This window comes from Chamaea fasciata, unplaced genomic scaffold (assembly GCF_029207755.1).
Source record: "Chamaea fasciata isolate MVZ Bird 193981 ecotype frontalis unplaced genomic scaffold, bChaFas1.0.hap1 SCAF_3, whole genome shotgun sequence".
Classification (NCBI taxonomy): Eukaryota; Metazoa; Chordata; class Aves; order Passeriformes; family Sylviidae; genus Chamaea; species Chamaea fasciata.
This window is the reverse complement of record NW_027094088.1, coordinates 30,940,522-30,962,407: the sequence shown is the minus strand read 5'-3', so window position 1 is coordinate 30,962,407 and position 21,886 is coordinate 30,940,522. Positions and strand designations below refer to the sequence as shown.

General features: G+C 35.7%; 1 protein-coding gene across 3 annotated transcripts in view; it reads right to left on the bottom strand.

Annotated features, from left to right (window-relative positions):
• SRBD1 (S1 RNA binding domain 1) overlaps positions 1 to 21,886 on the bottom strand; it is a 125,580-nt gene that overhangs the window by 19,515 nt on the left and 84,179 nt on the right. The gene's annotated exons all lie outside the window — the stretch shown is intronic.

The window sequence follows — 21,886 nt, the reverse complement described above, 5'->3', positions numbered from 1 at the left end:
CTTCAGGGCTCTTCTGCATCACTCATGTAAATCTGGGTTGATCTGTTGTGGTTTCATGATGCATTCATTTAGGATATCAAGCTGGATCCAAGCCAAGGCACCAAACACTTCATCCATTACCTTGTTTTATGTTCCAAGCCATTCAAATCTTCTAAAGATTTCACAGTTAAATCTAACATACCAATAGCATCAATCCCAATCTACTAACACTGGTAGTTCATTAAGCAGTGGTTAATAACCGAGCCAGTCATAAAACTTCAAGCAATCCATTTCATAGCTCCCTATTTCAGGTGATGGTAATGGGATGCAATTTCATGATGTTAAACATAATAAAGTTACTTAAAAACATAAAGCTCATATTTCACCAATATTACTCTTCCTATATTAATTTTGCATGCAAAACACCATGTACATGCATAAGTACTGGCATTTGCACACATTCTTGGTCTCATAACCACAAAGTTTGCTTAGACAGTTGGCAGATCAAACATCAGTTTCTCATTACTAATGTGTTGCTACTGCAACACAACAGCTTCTTTTTTGAATAAAGAGACAAACAAGAAACCCTACCCTTAAAAGAAGTCTTAAGTTTCCTTATGTTTCATTTTTCTGACTTACTGAAGATGTAGCTTCTCTTAATGGGAAATATATTCCCTCCTCCTCTTGGCATCAGCCACGTGATACCAGCTCACTCACACACTCCTGCAAGGATGCATTTATATAACACAGCACAAGAACCAAAATAAAATGTTCAGAAACAACACCCACATCTTCTTTTCTTTGCCAAGTACAGCTGCCAAATACCAGGCTAGGTTTTTCACTAAATGTTTTATTTGAGGTTGACTGGAAGATAAAGATTCTAATTTTTTTTTTTTTTCATTGTCATGAAGGAAGGCATAAGGAGAAAAAATGCAGAGGACAATTTCCTTCTGCTTTTAGGGAAGGCTGCTGACTCCAAATTACTTGCAAGTTGATTATGATACAGTTTCACAAGTTACATTAACAAATTCTATTAACTGTAGCAGTTCTTGGCCACCTCTAAAAAAATATCTTGCTCTAGACAACTGCTCTGAATATAGTATGTGGCAAAGAGAAGTATAGACTGCTGCTTTCCCAAGTTTCAGATTCATTCCTTAAGATGATGATTCTTCAGTAGAAACAACATGATTTGAAACAGCCACTGCCTCCACAATCCCTTATAGCATAGGGGGTAGCAAAGAAGGAAATCCATTAATTTGGTCTAACCTTTCTAAGGGGCTCTTTGGAAGAGACTTGATTCAGCAGAAGCTTTATTTCCAGCCTTCAGAAAGTAAACCTAGAAAGTAATTCAGTCTACTATATTCCCTGAAAATTAAAGAAAGGATCTGACACAACCAAAAGCTAAGCATCCAAAAATATCTTGGCTAATGGACAAAATGCCAGTGCTCACAGAACTTCACTTTCAAATGCACCATTGGCATTTATCTAAAGACCTGAGTCTGTGATTCCAATAGCTTCTGTAAAATTCATAAGATACAATACACACATCTTGAAAAAAAACTGTAGTACCTAACTATTTCTTTCTCTTGTCAAGAAGACAAAAAGTTCTCAGGTCTCTCAAAGATGACTTCCATCTTAACTTTATTTCTGCTTGACAGCCATCATTAGAAAAACCAAAACAAAACATGCACAAGTTGTTCTTTACTGCCCCATCGCGTAAGAGTCATGTGACCTGGAATGGACATCACAGCATGCATGTGAAGGCACAGATAAAGTGAACGGGCAGACGTGACAGAACAGCATAAGCATAAAACAATCCCTAATCTGCCAGTACCTCACTGAAGTAACATTCATTTAGCAAGTGAATGATGTTAAGTTGTAAAAGCCAGGAAAGCCTTTCAGATGGCAAACCTGCCTCCCAAGATGCAGCTACTGACCATCAAAGCTTCTTTTGGCTATAATAAAGGAATTTTTACACCCCTCTTTACACTGAAACAAGGCACAGAGAATTGTTACACATTTAATTTCTAAAAGTAGTTAAAAACATTATTATGTCTATACCATTGCCAAGACTTCCTACTGCCCAAAGCTTACACTTCAGAAAGGCTTAAAGTACAGTGCATTTTCCACTCTTCCAACAGCTTCACTGGTCTCAAATATCAGAGGTTAGATGATGCTATATACTTCTCTGTGCTATTTATATGCACTGGGGTGGTATCAAATGAATCAGACACCACAAGCACACATATACCCTGCTCCTCACTCCCAGCACCAGGTTTGTAAAGAGAGGAATGATGATCTGTGGCATTAAATGCATCAGAACAAAACCTGCACAAGTAAAGCCCAAGTCTAAAATGCCAGGTTGCTTTCGAAGTGAGGTTATGCAGAACTCGATGTTTGTTGTACAGTCTCTGACAATCCCTCCACGCACCACTGATCATTGCATCAGCTGATCCCCTGCAAATCCTTCTAAATAAAACACTTTCATAATAGCACTGACTCTGAATACACCTCACTGAATGAGGGTGTCCCTACTAAAACTGTTCAGTATAGCCTTTAAGCTCAGTGCCAAGCACACAAGGTGCTATCACAGCTATGTCTAGGAAGTAGGAACATGTCCTTTGGTGTGAATTTCAAACATCATCTTCAATTTACAGCCAAATATAAAGTTTTACTAAAAGGATACTCAGAAATGGCTGCCATTAAAATATTCACTGTAATAGTAGATCTGAAGCAGAAAACTTAATTTTATATGATGATCTTCAAAAGGATGGATACTTCCAATTTATGGAAATGAAGGCCAGAAAGAACTAAAGGGCTTGCCACAAACTGCAGGATGTCCAGTGCAAAGCTGCAAACTTTTGTTTATCATCACTCTCCAGAAAACAAAGCCACCTTGCTTCACCGATAGTATTAGCAAGAACTTACTCATTTGTTTGGTTTGAGCTTTTTGTGGGGAGGACTACAGAAATTAATCTAAGAAGTGTCAGGATCTGAAACCATATTTCAGTATTTTTTTTTCTAAGGAGTTACCAAGTGAGCCAAGGAACAAGATGCAGAAAATTACATGATTAATTGAAACAGTAAAGAACTGTCAATCAGTAAATGAAATTCAAACATTACAGTTCTCTAATATTTTTATAAAGAGTATCCCAAATATAACTTACATTCATCAACACAGAAGAAAATCAAGGGCAGCTATTGAGACCTCTGGTCACAATTACTGCTCAGATTAGTCCGTGGAAAACTTGTTAAAATTACCAGAATAAATATCACACATTTCAAAACAACCATTCTGCAAACCCATACTAAAAAAACCTAACAATCAATATAGCTTAATTTCATGTAATTTCGTCAGTTGCGGCACAAAATGTTAACCCCTGAAGAATAGTGCTGAAGAACACCTGTCTATTATGCACACGATAGTTCTGTTCTATCATTATGTTCCAATACTTCAGCTATCTTTTGCTATACTGTATATAGCAGAGAACAAGGATTGTTGTTTCACTCTGTTTCAAGAGTTACACCCACTGGAAATAATTAACATTACTAAAAACCTGTAGGTTCCTTGAGATGGTGCTCCCTCAACTGTAACTGAAATCCCTTTTGCAGTTTCAAAAACCTGTTGATGTACACAAAAGGAAGGCAGTATTTAAAATAGCCTCTCAGCTCAGTTATTTCTAGCAGTACACCAGTACCGACACTGTAAAAATACATTTTTCATCAGCATGGCAAATTTATCAAGTCAAAGAGCCAGCGCTCACAAGAAGCCTGGAGGCTGTACTTAGCCAAATGTGCGTGAGCATGGATGGTGGATCAGCACACTAACTTTGCCTGAACACTAGATTACCAGTGTTAGACTAGAATGGGCAGCTTTTACATGCAAGTAAATTATAACACCAAGCTCATCACTTTAGGCAACTCCAAAAAAACCCCACTACACTAAACTTCCATACAACACAAAAAATAATACACATAATAAAAATGCACTGGGCAGCGTTTTCTTGGTTTCCTACAAAATCATAATTTCACAAAGCATGCACAGTATAACTGCATATGTGTCTGAAAGACAAATTCAAGCAGCTTAAAATTCTACTGCAACACACAGTGATTCTGAAATAATTATTTTCCATTTGCAAACATTAGTAGACATCAACACAATCAACCTGTGCATTATTATTACTTTAAAATGCCCAAGAGTCAAGGCACCTTCCAACACAGTCAAGGAGGAATTATTTGTACCCTGCAGAGCCTAGGCACCAGACATGACCTAATGATGCTGGTTAGAAAGCAGTGGGGAGGGGATGAGTTCTCAAGTCTGGGCAGCAATCTGCAGGTTCTTGACCCAGGCTCAGCATTACAGTACTATAACAAGATCAATATTCATTCTAAATAAGACTGAGCTTGTGTGCCCGACAATCTATTTTGGGTTTTGATCCAGTTACACCTAACCTGTCCTTTGAATCCAAAAGCCAGCCTTCAATGAAGTAAATGCAATTTAACCTTTTTTTTTTTCTGTCTAATTGAGTCCTGAAAGATTTCTAACACTTCATAAAACATTATTTTGTTGGTACCTACTATTAACTTCTGTATCCATGAATTTTAATATCGGCATGTGAGACCAGACAACAGGCCTTTGGAAAAATACTATTTTTTTTCTTTAAATAGTGGCATAACTGTGCAAACTGACTTTTACTGAAAGAGAAGTTAGGTGGGACAACACATCCTAAGCAAAGTTAAAAAATATATTACTTTACAGAGATTGAATCGATGGCAATGTGTTTCAAAACTTACAAAATGGAAAAACATTACTAGTGCTGTAACCTATATACAATCAGCTTCATGTCAAATGCTTGTGAAACCACAAAAGTAAAATGCATTCATAACAAACCCTTAAGTACGGCAGGACTAAAGTAACAGAACTAGTCCAAGGAGAAGCATGTCTTTGGACTCTTTTCATGTCCAGAATTAGAAAAAAAAAATTAAAATATACTTTACTTGTCAGGTGGAAAAGGTAGAAAGTTCAGGATTGGGGTTTTCATCTCTAACATCCTCTGGAAAATCCCTTCCAGTTAGAATCCAAGAAAACAAGCTTATCCCTCTGATGTTTGATAAAAGGACCTAACTTGTTTCGTATTTCTTTTGAAGATCATTTGTGGTTTCTCCAAATGTTATATTGTTATAGGATATATTGTTATCCTATGTACTTAACTCTGGTTAATTTCTTGTTTCAAAAATCTAAATTCTGTTTATTTTAACAACATATTACTATTACTGAAACAACCCAGGAGAAAGAAACGGATTTAGATTTTCAAAGAAAACGTTAAAAACAAAACCAAAGTTTTTCAGCTCTAACATTTTAAGAAAGTAAGAAAACAAAAATGAACCAGTTTATTATGTAAATGCTTTGAGTCACTTGCAAATTTCTGGCCTTCATCTTATGTTTACTTGTGCTTGTGCACTAAAAGAAGCAGTACTACTGCTAAGCTCGTTACACAAACTCAGTTCCGTCGCTGATACATCTTATTTCTGAAGTTAGTTTCTGTGACAAAAGCAAGTTAGCAGAAAATTATGTATACCCAAAAACATCATCATCTTTCCAGAAGAGGTACAAGTTTTCTCCAATATATATTGTAATGTGACTAAGGAGCAGCAATACAAATTCCAAGCATAATCAACTACATCATTCCTGGAGATTTCAGAGGGACATTTTGTCCAATAAATAGCAAGCACAAAAATCCAAATTACTATAGGTGGAAAGCCTAACATTTCATTTTCAATCCAAACATGTATTTTGGGGCTCTTAAAGCTCTACAAACATAGAGGATATCCTGCAACATTACAGAAAGATAAAGCAAGGACCATAAAGAGTGGAACTTCATAGATCACACAGTTAAAAGGCAACGCACTTAATTGATTCTCCTGAAGACTGCTGAGGGATAAGAGAAGGAAAAAAAAAGAAAGATTGCACTAAGACAGGAGAAGATAGAAGTTACAAAGCCCAGGTGAGTGTGGTCATCTGTGGCAGTTTTGTTTAGTCTGAAGTCAGGGACCACGCACTGCCCTGCAGCAGACGGGTGAGGAACAGCAGTTCCTGGGTACAGCATTCCCACTGGCCTTACTCAGAGAAAAGGGAGTCCACAGAGGGTGCGAGAAGCTTGGCAAGAGGCTACATAAATACACATGCTTCTTCCAGCTCTACTGGAGACATGTTGGGGTTCCTCTCCTCCATCCCTAATGAGGAATGTGCTACTTGAAATGTTATTAAAAACTACAACAAAAACCATAAATTCATTTAAGGGTACTTTCTATAAAGGAAAGATTAGCATAGTTGATGGATATTTTATTGTACCCTAGATGTCTGATACAAGAAACTTCTTGTTCTCACTGGCTTTCTCAAATTTAGTACAGACACTTAGCAACTGCCACATCAGGCTCATATCAACAATGCACTGAGAATGTATTTCATGCAATGACCCATCTGTTCCCTCATTAGAAAAAAAAAGTAGATGCCAAAAAAATGACATTTAGTAGTTTTTTAGTCCCACACCCCACAGAATTAGTGATTATATAGAAATAGTCAAGATACAATTAAGAAGAAAAAAAAGTTTTTATTTAAGGTGACACCTCCTCCTGAAAATGCTTAGTGAAAAAAGCTTTAAGGTAATTCAATTTTCCTCAACCCCCCCCACCCCAGCCCCGACCATTTTTTAAGTAGATCAGCTCAAATGGAATATGCTTAAAGAGCTCTTTCAAATTCTGCAGCTATCTCCCTCTCTTCTATTTGGCTCCTCCTTTATTTTCACCATACACTCTTTCCCCCTTGATTCTCAAGCTCTTCCATAGCCTAGCTAAAAGCAAAAATGAGCTAGGAATGAAACAGAATGCAAGACGCTGTCTTGCAGAAGACAGCCAAACCCAAATAAAGCAAGCTTATTTTCTCTGCTTACTAAAGAGCAGAAAAAATAAGTGTGATTGACATATGGCAACTCAAAAAAGTCACTCAGAGTAGTGTTTACTGAATGACCCGTGGAAGACTGAAAGCTGACAGAAAACCAGGAAACATGTGGAAAAACAAAAGTTAGCTCAGTTAGCAGCAGTTATGGATTTGACAGGCAGAGTACATAAGAATCCATTGTGTCATTCACATCTTTGATAAATGAAAGCAATTTCAGCACCACTCATTACATTAAACAGCAAGGTATATTTAAAGCAAAAGAATAAGTAAGCAATTGGCAAAAAAGTCACTACGATACAGTAAGCTTATGACTTTTCAGAAATGTGTTCTGCACTAAGTTTAGCAAAACTTGCATTAAAACATCTATTTAGCACTTTTCCTATTACATCTATAGCACTAACAAAGTGTTTGCACATGGGAGGTTAAAAAGTTGACATGTCTCAAAAATAAATTAATTGTGCTAACATGTCAAGCACTAAAATGTTTTCAATGACAATTTTTACAAGTGAACAAGAACACAAACATTTCTGTCGTTCTCAAAACCAAGCAACATTTCAGAACCAGCATAACCATCGAGAGTATATGATTGTTACTGCTAATGTAATTAGCATAATATAAAAAGTGAGAAATCAAAATGAGCCAGTAGAATGACATAAATAAGAACACTATATGTACTACCCCATACATAAAAACAGTAATTGAGTACTCTTGTAACAGACACATTTTTATTCAAATAAATAAGACCTCAGCAGGTAGAAAGAAAAAAGCACAAATCAAAGAGCACTTATTTTACCAGCATCCCTGACAGAAACTGTGATTTGCGCCCTTATAACACAGTCCTTACTTATATTCAAGAACTGGAAATCCCTTCAACAGATTTCTCTAAAACATTAAAAAAATACAGCATTTGCAAATGTGTAAAATAATACATAATTTTGTAGTGCAATAAATTTAGAAAAAAATGCTTGGAACAGTTTTCTTAGGCATACTCTAATGTAAAGTCTGTAAATAATAATTGCATTACTATTACAAACTTTAAAAGTTTAAAGACACTTACCAAGTCAGAGTTTTTAACTATTGCAAATATGAATATATTCATTGCAAATCTGTAATCTGATCACAGCATCATTCATTTTAAAAACTGAACTCTGTTTCCCTTGTAAAATCTTTTAATTTATAATTGATCTAAAACCTAAATAAAGTTTTAGGCAAGTTTGGGGAAACAAAGTTAGAAACCAAGTATTTGAAAAATTAAGACCTAATAATTTAAAAACTCCAAAAAACATAATTTTAAATTCAGGTATCATTATGAATTCTAATTACAAAAACTTTTTGTCCAAAAAGCAACTACTGGCTCAGTTTTAATAACATTTGTAAGTAGGGGGAATAGAGTTCTCTATTTGTACAAACATTTACAATTCCAAGCTGGTATATCACTGAGCAAGAGAGGAACTAAAATCACCTCTGATTTTGCAGCACTTATGTCTGCTTCTCACCACCTGCAGATGACTTATGACTTCCAGAATCAAGGCTCCATTGAAATTACTGCCTGATGTCCCTTTACATTAATTAAGGACAGAAGTTCGGAGGCAGTTTTACCTGTGCTTTGCAGCACTGGGAGTTAAGAGATGAGGTAGCAGATGGATCAAATATTAGACAGGATTGTTCAATGTCTGTCAGCTTCAGCAAATTATAAGTTACACTAAAATAATCCAGAATTATTAAATATGAAAAAAATAAATTGCTATTAGGTGTTCTTTTTTTTTGTAGAGAATTGGTATTTTTGGAACAGCAAAAGACAGTTGTTTTAAGTAACCTTGATCAAAAAGGATCAAGCTTTTGATGAATCCTCACACAAGTTAGCAGTTCTGATAGGAAATTAGAGAACTGAGATACCTTAGATCAGCTATGGCCAATCTTCCTCTTCTGGAGCACACAAAGATTGGCAAAGAAACTCAAGTGTAAGTCTTGTAGCGAGTTCTAAAGCACATGTCTGGGTAAGCTGATGCAAAGAGTGAAGCTAATCCAAATACTGTTGTGATGGAGAAGACAGCTTGCCTGGAGACTTGTCATCACTAACTCTGGCCCAAGCAACAGCACCCCTTCCCTGCAAAAGGACAGTTAACACCATTCCCAAACTGCAAATTTATCTCAGACTGTGATATAACAGTTGATGCAAGTCTTGGCCACACAAAGATTTGTTGTGTACCACCCAAGGTTCAAAGGCAATTCTTGCATCCAAAGGCAATCCCACAAATATACACTTCTATGGTAGATAGACCAGCAGATTAGAATAATAATTAGCTTTTCATATGATTGCAAAAACAATGAAAAGTTTGAGGAAGACAAAAAATATGAAGGTTCATTAGAGGAGAAGTTTAAGAAAACCACTATTTTTTACCCTCTAAAAACACAGGCAGTCAAGAATGTGAAGAGAAAAATGTAGCTCCTAAGAGTCTAGAAAATCTTCATGTTAGAGAAGTGCATTCTCAAAAACTCTGAAGTCACTTCATAAAACATCAGAAGTACTCAACTTCTTCCAAACTTTCAGTGGCAGAAAATGCACAGCTGGTACTGCAGAGATACAAAGTGATGACTTTTGATTCTGGTGTACTTTACTCAGACTTCTTTGACCTGTAGGTGACAGAACTTGTGGGAGATATTTGCTTACAGAAAAAGTTCTGGTTTTGCTAGGCTATTCTAAAATTAGAATAGTAATAACCTCCCCTGCCACAGTTACACACATATTGCAGAACCTTTAAACTTCACACTACTTCAACATAGGTACCTGAAAACAGTCCCAGTCTCACAGATAACAAATCAAACCCACAAGAACTTAGTGATTTCTCTTAAACCAAAACATAAGTAAATGAACCAGAAAGGATCACAATTCTTCATTTCCTGACTACAACCCAAGCATCATTACCCAGAAGTGAACAGTACACATTTTGCCTCTCTAATATTTTATGATGTTCCTGCATTGATTGCTGAATTTGCTGATTGCTTGGGCCAGGGACAGCTTACAAATGTTTTTATATCTTTGTTTTCAGCTGTCCCTGTATCAGTACAAAACAAAACACAGCTTCTAAAGTAAAGGATATTTCCAGCTAATAGCCATTTCTCATCAAACTTATTTATTTTATAAATTTATTACAAGCTCTCTTATTTATTACAGCGGGAGTAAAAAAAGTGCTGTAATTGAACCTGTTATATCCTCTTCCAGAGGATGTGATGACATCAGCTCACTGTTTAAAAATCAGTCTGCCCTCTTTCATAAGTTATTTTCAAGTAGGAATCAAGATCTGGATGCAGCTAGGCTGTGTCTCCTTAGATGAACAGATTTAAGGTCTGGACAAGAAGTTGGAAAATGGAACTATTTAATACTCAGTCAAATCCTAGCAGTGGGAAAAGGATCTTCAAAAACTGGTTCCCAAGTTTTCCTGTTGCTCTTAACTTCTGGCAACATCAACTAGACCACCTCACACATACAACCATATAGGACAAATGCCTCCAACACTGTTTCAGTTAAATATATTCCTAAGCTACCGTCTTTGTAAAACAAGGTAAGTGAAAAAATTAAAAATGGCTGGTACTTTGATTTGGGGGCTGGTGGGTTTTTTGGTTTCTTTGTTTCTGCTATTTTGTTTTTTTTCTTTCCTTTTAAGTTAGGTAGGATTTACCGGGAACTATTTTCATTATTTCATGTATACATCTAAAAGAGAATTGGAAACAAACTTATAATGGTTCAAGTTATACACATTGCAAAGACCTCTAAATATGAGGTATGGAAAAGTGGTCCACAGTATACTGTAAAATAGGTAAGTTGGGAAAATGAAAGAGAATTGCACATAGATGTACAAAGATGATGTCACATCAAATGAGAGAAATAATTACTTCCTCTTGAAAATGTTCCTCAACAGAAGACAAAAGGATTCTAGCCACCGCAGCCATTTTTAAATTTATGCTTGGAACAAACAAGCTCCAACTGATATTCTTTATAATGCCTCATGGAAAGATATGTTCCTTAAGTACTCTTGGTCTTCTCCATCAGCCAATTCTAAAGCTTCAGAAAAGAAATGGATACCTCATCAGGTGTTTCAAGAAAGTTTAATTTCTCCCTTTTTCCATCTGCACATGCTACACCTCATTGTGCTAAAATACGCATTTTCTTCATCTGAAATTCTGTCTTTAAGTCATAGTCAGTGAAAGAGTTCTCTCGTAGAGTTGCAGCTTTAGAACATTTTCAATAGCTACTTAACACAAAACAAGCACAATTTCAGCAGGCTGAAATTTCAGCACCAAATTTTCTTTTTTTTTTCTTTTTCACATACAAGAGTGTTGTAATACAGTTCAGTTCCAGCCTACAGTCTCTTCAGATACCAGACATGTAAATCCTTGCAGCTATTTTCAGAAGACTATTGCATTTGCCTAGAATTTACTCTTATTTTCAACTGCTTCAAAGGTTTCAGAAAGCACTCGTATCTTTAAAGAGTTTATGTATTAAGCTATTTTCTATTTGTCCTAGTTATGGGACAAAAACAAGCAAAAAACACACTCATGGAAAAAACCCACATTCTGAAAGGTATCTCACACAGGATGCAGATACTCCAAGAGAGAGAAGCCTTAGCAAACTTCTTCCCAAAGCCCTGAAAAACTAATTCAAACAACACATTAAGATATGCCATTCACTTGGGACATTAGCTTTTCAGAAAAGATTGTGGAAGAAGCATAATTCCTTTTTAAGTAGAGCTGGGAAATTATATGGTACCTAGTAATAGCAATGCTGGATCAGATCTCAGGATGTGATAAAAGAGAAAGACACTCTAATGACATACGAACGGAGAGAAGGAATGCTACGAAAATAAAAAGTTTGGACATACTATTTTGCACACAATTCAAGCCAATAACTGCACCATTACCCTTGTTATTTGCACTTATTCTGTAACAGCACTTGTTCTGTAACAGCACTGCTCAGAATAAAGTACTTCTAACAGTGGCCCTTAGGTAAGGAAGGAAAAGCTATGGCACGATCAGATTTACCTGAGATATCCCTCACATATTCATTCATCATAGCATATATATATATAACATCCATCAACACAGCTTTACTACAGTACTGTAGAGAGAAGCAGTTGCAGTGGAAGAGGCTCCTAACAACTTACACTTTCTAAGAAGACAAGATTGAGAGCATGATTAGGAACACTGCTTTAAAACAGCCTTAATTAGGATTAAGAGTAGCCTTTATCTATAACTTAGGAATAAATGGATTTGTCACTGACTTCTTTCACCAAAGAGACAGAAATTTAAGAGGACATAATAAAAATAACATTTCCTTTGCTCCCCCCCCCCCCCCCCCCCCGCCCCCCCAGTTCATTACATCCATCAGACAAATTAAAATAAAATGGATAACTATACAGCAGGAATAAAGGCTGGAGAAAAAAATACTCAAACAGTATGGGGAGGTGTTTAATATTTACAAAGATTGTGCAGATTATCAGCCCACCTTCTCTGAGGTTTTGTGATGTCTAAATTTATGCTAATCTTAAGGGATCAAACAGATACAAGAATTTTTATTCACAGCATGCTTCTATACAAGTTGAGGAAGTAAAATTGAAATAAAGTACCACCACTTAATTAATTAGAGGAAAAGAAAAAAAAAAGTATAACAAGGCTACTTAATTCCAAAGCCCAGACAAATGTGCCAACCCTGGAAAAAGTCCAGGTCCACTGAAGAATTTTTATTTTGCTCTGTAATAATAACTTACAGGGCTTAAACTACTACAAATAAGAACACCACTTATTCTCATAAAACAGATCAGTTTGCAGACCCTAAATGTATGCTTACCTGGCTGAAACTAATGTTTTTCATTAAAATTTTAGCTTGCAAGCCAAGATTTCTGTGACTGCAAATCACTAGTGCTTCAGTCCTTCATTTGATAAACATTGTCTTAACATACCCTTCTTTAAAAAAAAAAGATGTCACATGAAATGACCATACACATTACTGAAAATTTACCACAGATTGCTAAAGAAGGAATACCAGAAAAAGTTACCATTAAATATGTAATTTAAAAAAACCCAACCAATTTTAAATGTTCAGTACTATCACTGAGGAGTTACAAGAAAAATCCAGCTTGCGTTACTATGCATGGTAATAGTGTGAAGCAACTGCTTGTTGGTTAGTCTCACCCGTTCTCTGTATTCTCCTAATTATTTTAACATGAAAAATGTTTATTTGCAATCAGTAATACATGAAGAGAATGTATTTTTATAGCAAATGACATGGCAGAATATTTCAAAAGGGTAACCATGTTCCACAACATCCAATGGGACAGTAGCCATTTACCTGTAGCTCCTGTACTTCCAAGTGCATTTCAAGGTCCCAGTACTTCCCTCTGCATTTTGCACTGTTTGGGTCCAACTCCACAACAGCTCAACTTTCCTTTGAAGCCCTGCCACATTGGGGCTGTTTAAGAAGGAAATCTGCTTGCCCTTAGGGCTTGATAGAGTTAAAGGGCAAAATCCTGGCTGCATTTGAAGTCAGTGGGCAGCTCGCCATTTAATTCAATTGGTCTACTATTTCACAGTGACCTTAATGGTATACCAAAAAGCTTGTACCCATGTATCCTGCCTTTGCATGCAGGAAAAAGTGGTGGCATGCATTAGCTCATAACAGTAATGTCTGGGTGGCAACTAGAATGCTTTTACTTTGAACGTTCACATGAAGCTCACAAGCATCCACAGAAAATTATGAAACAGAACTGTGAACATTGGTTCATCAACGAAGCTAATCTTCTGGTTGAGGATCAAAAATTCATTTTAAAATTTAGAAACTACAGAACAGGCACCTGAGAAAACATTCACTTTTACTTAGTCTAGATCATATCAAAGAAAAAGATGAAGCAAGTGATATTTATTTTACCACAAGAAGTCCCATGGTTTTTAATATCAACTAAAATGTGGCTGTACCAGTGCCAGATGACAAACATCCCAGGAGACATAAGCAGGACATATTTCACATTGCCACCTCGGCATCCTAAAACTACGGTGGCATAGGGTTGGACGATAATATAAATTTGTGTATCACCAATGGCAGGTGCAAATTTATAGTGAAGGTTTTATAAAAGCAATTAAGCAGTTAAAAGAATAGTTGATCAGAAATTCTAATTGTGGTATAGAGAAAATAATATATTTTTAATCTATCAGCAGTTCAACAACTTGCAATTACTTGTAATCAATCACGCTATTACCCCCACGTCTTTAGAAAACAAGATTTAAATGCTCCCAAATACAAACCACACAAATTTACTCTTACAGAACCGTACAGATAACCTGTGGAAAACCCCAAATATTTTCCTGTGTTTTACTTCTCACACTCGAGTAAAGCTATCCATCCAGTGACAGACGCTGGGATGCTTGTATCTCTGTTTTTTTCAATTCCCTTACATAAATAGTAACTTCTCTCAAAGACAAAAATACTCCTTCTTCCTTCTCAGCTAATGTATATGGGTACTTCATATCCTTATTTAGAAGCTTGGCAAGAAACACACAGGGAAACTGATTTTGCATAATGTCTCTCCTGCTTTCAACATTCTGGCATCATATTAAAGACCAACTCAGAAAAGTTGACAGCAGAATATTTGTGTTATGCACTGCTTTCTCAGTTTTTGACTAGAAATTACGTCAGTAATCAACACTCAGAAAAATTGTTTCTACCGTAAGATTTTCCTCATACCCAAAATATCAAAAATAAGTAATAATTAGAAGGCTGCAATTAGTAATTTTTACCTTAGGACAGACACTGTAGTATTTGTACAGTCATTAAAAAACATTTTCCACTTATTTTCATCACGTAAAATGAAAATATATTCCATCACTGAAATTATAACACAACCTAGCTTCTCCTAGCTAGCTGAGGAGAGGGAGAAAGGGGAATGCCAATTAATCCAATTACTCACAGAGACACTATCAGGATGAGTACTTATCAGGTCAGGTTCAAAAACACATCAGAAGCAACAGTGTTAAAAAAACAGAAAAGAAAAATGAAAAAAGGAAAAAAGCTTGCACTCCCTGTGCTGAGTAGCACTATTAAATTCAGATGCAGGGTTGTGTTTAGGTTGGACAGGCCCCAACAGTAGAACAAAGTCAGTCTGTCTTAGTACCATAACCAAATTCTACAAGTTAACAGCTTTTCATGAAAAGCTGCCATTTCAAAATGTCAATCAAACATGAATATAAGTGGGAACTCCTGCAGAAATAACCAGCTGCAGGTTTGAAAAACATTTTTCACTGAAAGTGGAAACACAAAAGATGTTTGAATGAGATCTCTTTTCATTCCTGTAACAGTAGACGGTCATTTTCACAACATCAAGGACAAAAACACAAGACAAAATTGCAAATAATGTCTTGAAAGAACCATTTGCAGGGGTGATGAATGATTCAAGTTACAAATGACAGAATTATTGGCAAATGGAAACTCATTAATATGAAAAAGCTTTTCTTATAAGACTGCAGTTTGTCTCTACTTTCTCTCATTGCATCTGAATGACTAGGTTGTATGTATTAATTTCATTGCATGTTTAATATTGGGTTTCTCACCTTAAGGCAGCAGCTTGCACTAAGATCATCCTATTTGCAGCATAAGTATTTTTAGGGGGTTACATGTTTAGTAAACAATTGAACTACTTCAGGTTAATAAAAATGCAGATTCTAACAGAGCAAAGTTAAAACTTATGATCTACCCATAGAGAGAACACAAGTTTCCCAATTCCGTTCTGGACATACAAATGTAACACTCATATTTAGTCAATAAACCAAGGGAAAAATATTATTTAAACAAGTGTACATTAACATGAAAAAGCCGCTTACCAAAATCACTTTGGCCACATTCTCCATTCTAAAGAATATGGCACAAACAAAGCCATTTTCTCTACCATCTGAAAGATGCATACCATATCTGAAAATGAACTTGCTGTCCAAAAATGGCCTTAATCAATTTCTTATTCAACAACTGGAGCAATGTAGCAGTGAACTGTTGCACAATTCTCCACATTCAATGTCATGAAACAAATTTAGTCAATAGGGAGACTTAATGAAGAGTCAAACCAGTATGTAAGATTCCCCTCTCCAAAAGGGAGATACACCTGCACCATAGTATCATTATCCATTTTGCTTATTATAAACAAGTAATAAAAGAATAATTTGCACAGTAGATGAAAACCTCAGCATGTCTCAGAATTTAGAGTATTAACATAGACATAGTACCCTATACATATTTATCTCCTTCCAGCAGGACTACCAGTATGATCATCACACAAATGAGAAAATGTTAACTCTCTTGAGTGACAATATCTCTAAGTTACGCTTTCCACCAAATAGAAAACACATCTACAAGTTACAAAAAAAAAAAAATCACAAATGAGGCTGTGATGAAACAGCATAGTTATATTAAATGTAATTGAACATACTTATGATGTAAGAGTTTGAAGAGTCAGAAATAACACGTAATTCTTCAGCAGCATTCACTCTAAAATAAGATGCTACACAACATAAACTGAAACAACTTATCACTATAACCTCACTGTACTGAGATATCAGTTACATCATCCAATTTCACACTACAATACAGTTTTCTACAGAATACATTAATTTCTGATATCCCAAATCCTAATCTTCATATTACACTGAATGTATGCATATTACACTTTAATATGCATTTCTCTAGCTGCAGGCTGCAGCACACTACTGGAGGTACCTTAGAATTTTTCCTTATACTCAAAGTTCACTCCAGCAGAACTGCAACAGAAATTTATCAATACTGCTCCCAACAAGAAGACAAAAAGTACAGCAAGATTTTTTATCTTGTTCTTATCACTTTGAATCACCAACATTTGTTTTTAAGTAAGCTGGGGCATATATGCTCAACTCTGAGGTTTTGGAGTGAATAACATGCAACATGAAGAAATAGCTGAAGCAAGATTAACTTGATCATAAAGTGCTGCTACCAAGCCATTTAAAAACTGAGACAGAAAAAATAAAAGAAGGAAAGAAACAAAATGTGCCAAACCTAGTGCCTTAGCAAGCAGAGTGTTTTTGAACATTCTCAAAAGCATTTACTATTTACTTCAGGAAACAGCTTACAAGTCAACACACGCTGGGGATTTTTTCATTTTGTTTTGCTTTGAGCTGCCAATTGTTAGTCAAGGTTACTACTCATTTTACAGGAGTGTTAAGAATGTAAATGGTTAACAGTAGTATAAACTATATACTTGGTTTAAGTTTGAATGTCTAAAACTATTACACACTGCATTCATCTGCATTCCCTGTTTATGGGAATGAAATATGTAGTCATTTGAAGTCCACAATATGTATACTGTGTTTGTAATAACTGCAGATTTTACAAGCACATTATTCTTTCCATTAGGATTAAAACCTCACCGAATAGCAATTTGTGAAAGAATTCTAGCAGGGCCCTGAGCCCAGAACTCTGACCTCTGATGAGATGCTTGGCAGCAACAAACTCTAGGTCTAAGCAAAACATCTGGTTTGAGTTAGACTTCCTGAAAAAATAGCCCCTGTACTGGGGAAACTGGTATTCACTCAGCTTTGTCTATATACTTTGACTGACTGCAACACTGTTGCCGGGTGGTGGGGGTGTGAGGAAGAGAAAAAATGCTTTGCCAGAATGCATGTCAATCACTGTAGACTTCTTGGTGGCCTCCGAAGAGCCAGGCACTTACGCTAGGAGACACTGTACGCGTTTGTTCAAGCTTCTTGGGATTTTTGCTGTTGTACTCCACAGCTCAATGTTTTTTTCAGAATTAGTGCCAACTCTGAATTATCTAATCCAAAACTACAGTCGAGTTCAAAATATAAATTTTGCCTGAAGACACAGTTTCTGCAGATTCTTTTTAAACAATAATTGTTCTATCATCATTTTTCTTACAAATTTAGACAATCACTGTCATCATAAAATGAATGAGGATATTCCCAACAAAAACACAAACTCTCGCTGCCAAGAAATTTGTAAGAACAGCAACAGCTTTTGGTTGGCTCCCAAGATTTTTCATAGACAACACATTGTTACATGCAGTACCTAGAGATAAGAGTAGGACAGAAGGGTAACTAAAGAGAATGCTGATACAGTGGGGCGGGTGTCCTCAGTCTCCTGCTCCCAGACCTGTAATCAGCAAAAGCTCCAGCAAGAAGGATAAGAAAAGGATAGAGCTGGTTCTTGCTTCTCATTTTCCTGAGATGGGAAGTACACCCTATCACAGGGTAACGAAGAAATGCACAACAGTTGCAGGCTTGGCAAGAGTTTCACTTTGTTCAAGCTGGCAGCCTGGGTAAGGAGCACAAGAACAGCTTGGGGAAGTGGGTAGGACACTGCTTTGCTTATAGACATGACTGTCAAGAAGTACGTGGCCAAACTCAATTCACCAGATTTTTTTTTTTGCAGGACACTTTGTATTTTTAAGCATCATATTGAAGTCTCTTTAAAATAGCTTAGCCATAATAATGAAAGAGCTAGCAGTAGTTACTGAGACCTGTTACATCAATAGACACATAAGGCAGCATTAAATATCTTATATAGGCTAGAGAAGTTCAAAATAATTGAATTTGAAGGCAACAGATAGAGAATTTAATGGGGATCTCCATCAAAACATTCATCAATGCTTCATATACACACAGGTATAAGAGATGTGCGATAAAATTTATCTATGTACAGCTTTACTATGTACAGAGAAATTTACCTTTAGGCACTATTAGTTGGACTTATTTCTATTACTTTAATATTTTTCCAGTACGCTGTCTACTTAATAAAATGTATTGTGGTGAAAAAAGCATCTGAAAAATTATTTTCATCTATCTATTGCTCTATTTTATACAGGTCTGTCACATGACTGTATATTGTTAATGTGCTCATAGTTTATTTTCTTCCTGTGATTGCTAATGCAATAATATTTTTATGCCTGTTCTAGCAGTAAGTTTACACTGGAATTAAATGTCAATTTCTACTTTCCACCTCCAAAATTTTAAATTAAATGCCATAGATACCGACCCCCTGCATTCCGGCAAAATGCAGCCACCAACTCACAAAGGGACATTTATAAAATAAGCCTTGCTTGTTTGAACTGCAACACTGCCATTACTGGAGTGTCAGCTGGGAGACTTAAATAAATAAAAACAAACCAACGTAATAAACACCACGTTTTACAGAGCAGCACAGAATTAAAGAAAAAAGAAAAGAAAAAGAAAAAAAGAAAGGTCCTCCTGGCAAACCTGAAAGATTAGACTTAAAAGCTGCCTCTCTCATTCCGGAAGACTTGTGGCCCCTGCCACTCAATGCCACTTATGAAGAACAGTCAGCTGTGGGCAACAGGGCCACCCACACAAGTGCCCACGATGCCCTTTGGAGCTGCAAAGAGATGCCCTTCTGTCCATGACTATATAGAAAACAAAACAACATTCCAAAGTAAGGCAACTTAGGAAATTTTTGAGTGCAACAGGAGTAATGTAACTACAAATACCTCAAGCAACACGAGGCATGTGGAAAAACAGAGCTTCTTAGCCCAAGGCTTTGCAATCTAGTTATGCTCTCCATGGAGCTAAATTTTTCTACTACTGATGACATTGCAGTGGCCCTGCTATCCAAATGTATGATATGAAACAGGTTTTTTTGCTTTTGAAGAAATAAATCACGTATGTCCATAGACTTTAGTCTTCTGGAAGACTGAATATAATTTTAGAATCATCATCATCAGCTGGTTGACAGCAATAAAGACAACATTCACTTTAAATAACCCTGAATTATATACAGTTAAGTAAATTGGAATTTGTTTTGCTTTAAGGTCTTCCAAAGTTGAAGCCAACATGCTGAACAAAAATATTAAACTATCTATAACCCTGTGTCAACATATGATGCTACTGGGAATGGTAAGTGAATTAATTTTCCAAGGAAAATTAATTACTTATGACTTACAGTTGTAAAAGCAAACAACGTAACTCTGGATTAGGGCACATTTAATTTCTGTTTGGAGTAGCGATTAAATTAATTTCATATAATTCATGGTATGTAATGGAAAGCAGAACAAAGATGAAATCTTAGACAATGACTGACACAGAAAAAAAGTGTATATTTATGTTCGTGATACAAAAATAAAGGTCACAGATATTAATCACTGTCTAGTGCAACATGATTTTAGTTTCTAAAATGATTTTTTCAAAACTGTTTGTTAGGATAAGTGTTATTAGCAAGATAAAAATCTAAAAAGCAACAAATTACAAAACATCAGAGAAATCTTGCATGCTACATTGTCTCACTGAAAAAAGACTACAACTTTCAGTGATGTCTGTTGAATGACATAACTATCACAAAATTATGATGAGGAACAGCAACAGTAACTTAAGTTCCTCCTACATTAATTTAAGTTCATCCTACTCTTCAAGAGAGAAGAAAAATTTGATCACAGGTCCAATATTAAAACAAATATGTACATAAACATATTGTATGAATTTTATCAGTTACTTACATTTTATAGTAAATAGTTAATTAGAAAAATAAATTAATAGCTTAAGTAAACATACAAAAGAATTCTTGCAGCATTCCATAATTTGGTATTTGTTCAAACTATATAAAATTATTATTTTGTGTATTTTATTGCAAAACATCAAGTTCTTACTTTATTTAATACCATCCAATCAAACCATATATATTAGCAAACCATTTATGGTTTGAAAGTATTATAAGAATTTTACTTGCCACTTCTGTTCTCCTACTGAACAAAAGCACAAATTTATTGCTGAATTCAGATTTTTGGGTATCAAATCAACAGCTGCTGTGCTATGAACTCACATGGAATCACCCAAAAGCATGATAGTATTAGTATTTTTCTTTATAAAAATGAATATACTGTTAATTCATGAAACCAAAACAACAGATGCAACAGATGACCACTGCACAGCAAACAGTGACTATGGAATTCCACCAACAAATAATATTTACATTTGCGATGTTTAAACTGGCCCCCCACACACATTCAAAGCACTGATTCACATCCCTGCTGCCACTTTTACCTGACTTTAGACATTAAAGAGATGTTTTTACTATGGTAATAGTTTGAACAATTTTATCATTATAATATTAGTATTAAAATCCAAAAATAATCCATAATATAACATCTTAGAAATTAACTTACTTCACATAAAAGATGACTGAGCCTGAAACACAAATTCACACAAACAAATAGCTCATAATGGGTACAGGTAATACCATAAGTAATCTGCAGCTCTCTAGCTGTTTTTTTTTACTGTAGTATTTCTAAGACTGTCTCAAAAATGCGAAGAAATTTAGTTATGAAAATTTAACTGAAACCTAGATGAAAGCAGCTGAACAGTTCTTCAGTGCTAAACTTGTGTATTTTCACTTAAAGTTGTTAAACACTTGAAATGTAAACAGGAAACCCAAAAGCATCTCACACATTTCAGAAGCTGTTCAATCAAAATATTTTTACAAAGACAGACTTCATCATCCTCTTTTCTGTTTCAGCTTTTAGTCAACCAAGTTTTTCCAACCCAATGCACAGAGAAGCCATATCAAGCTGATTTGCAGGATCAAATCCTCACAATTCCCATTTTGCTCCTCTTGCCACTTGGCTCCCCCATCAGAACAGTCTTTCAAAAAGTTTAATCTGCCTGGGTGGATCTTCACTCCGGCGGCCCACCTATGTTTGAATTAGCTCTGCCCACCTACATTTACAAAATTGGGAAAAAAAAATCAAACTGAAATATTAAACAGGCTTGCAGACAGGTTACCCTATATCTGGGCAATCCTGCTCATGACTTTCTATGTGCTTCTTTTATGGTGATTTGAAAGTGAACAACCTTTACACCTATTGTTCATGAACGATAACACATATCACTTTAACCGTACTACAGCATGAATCACAA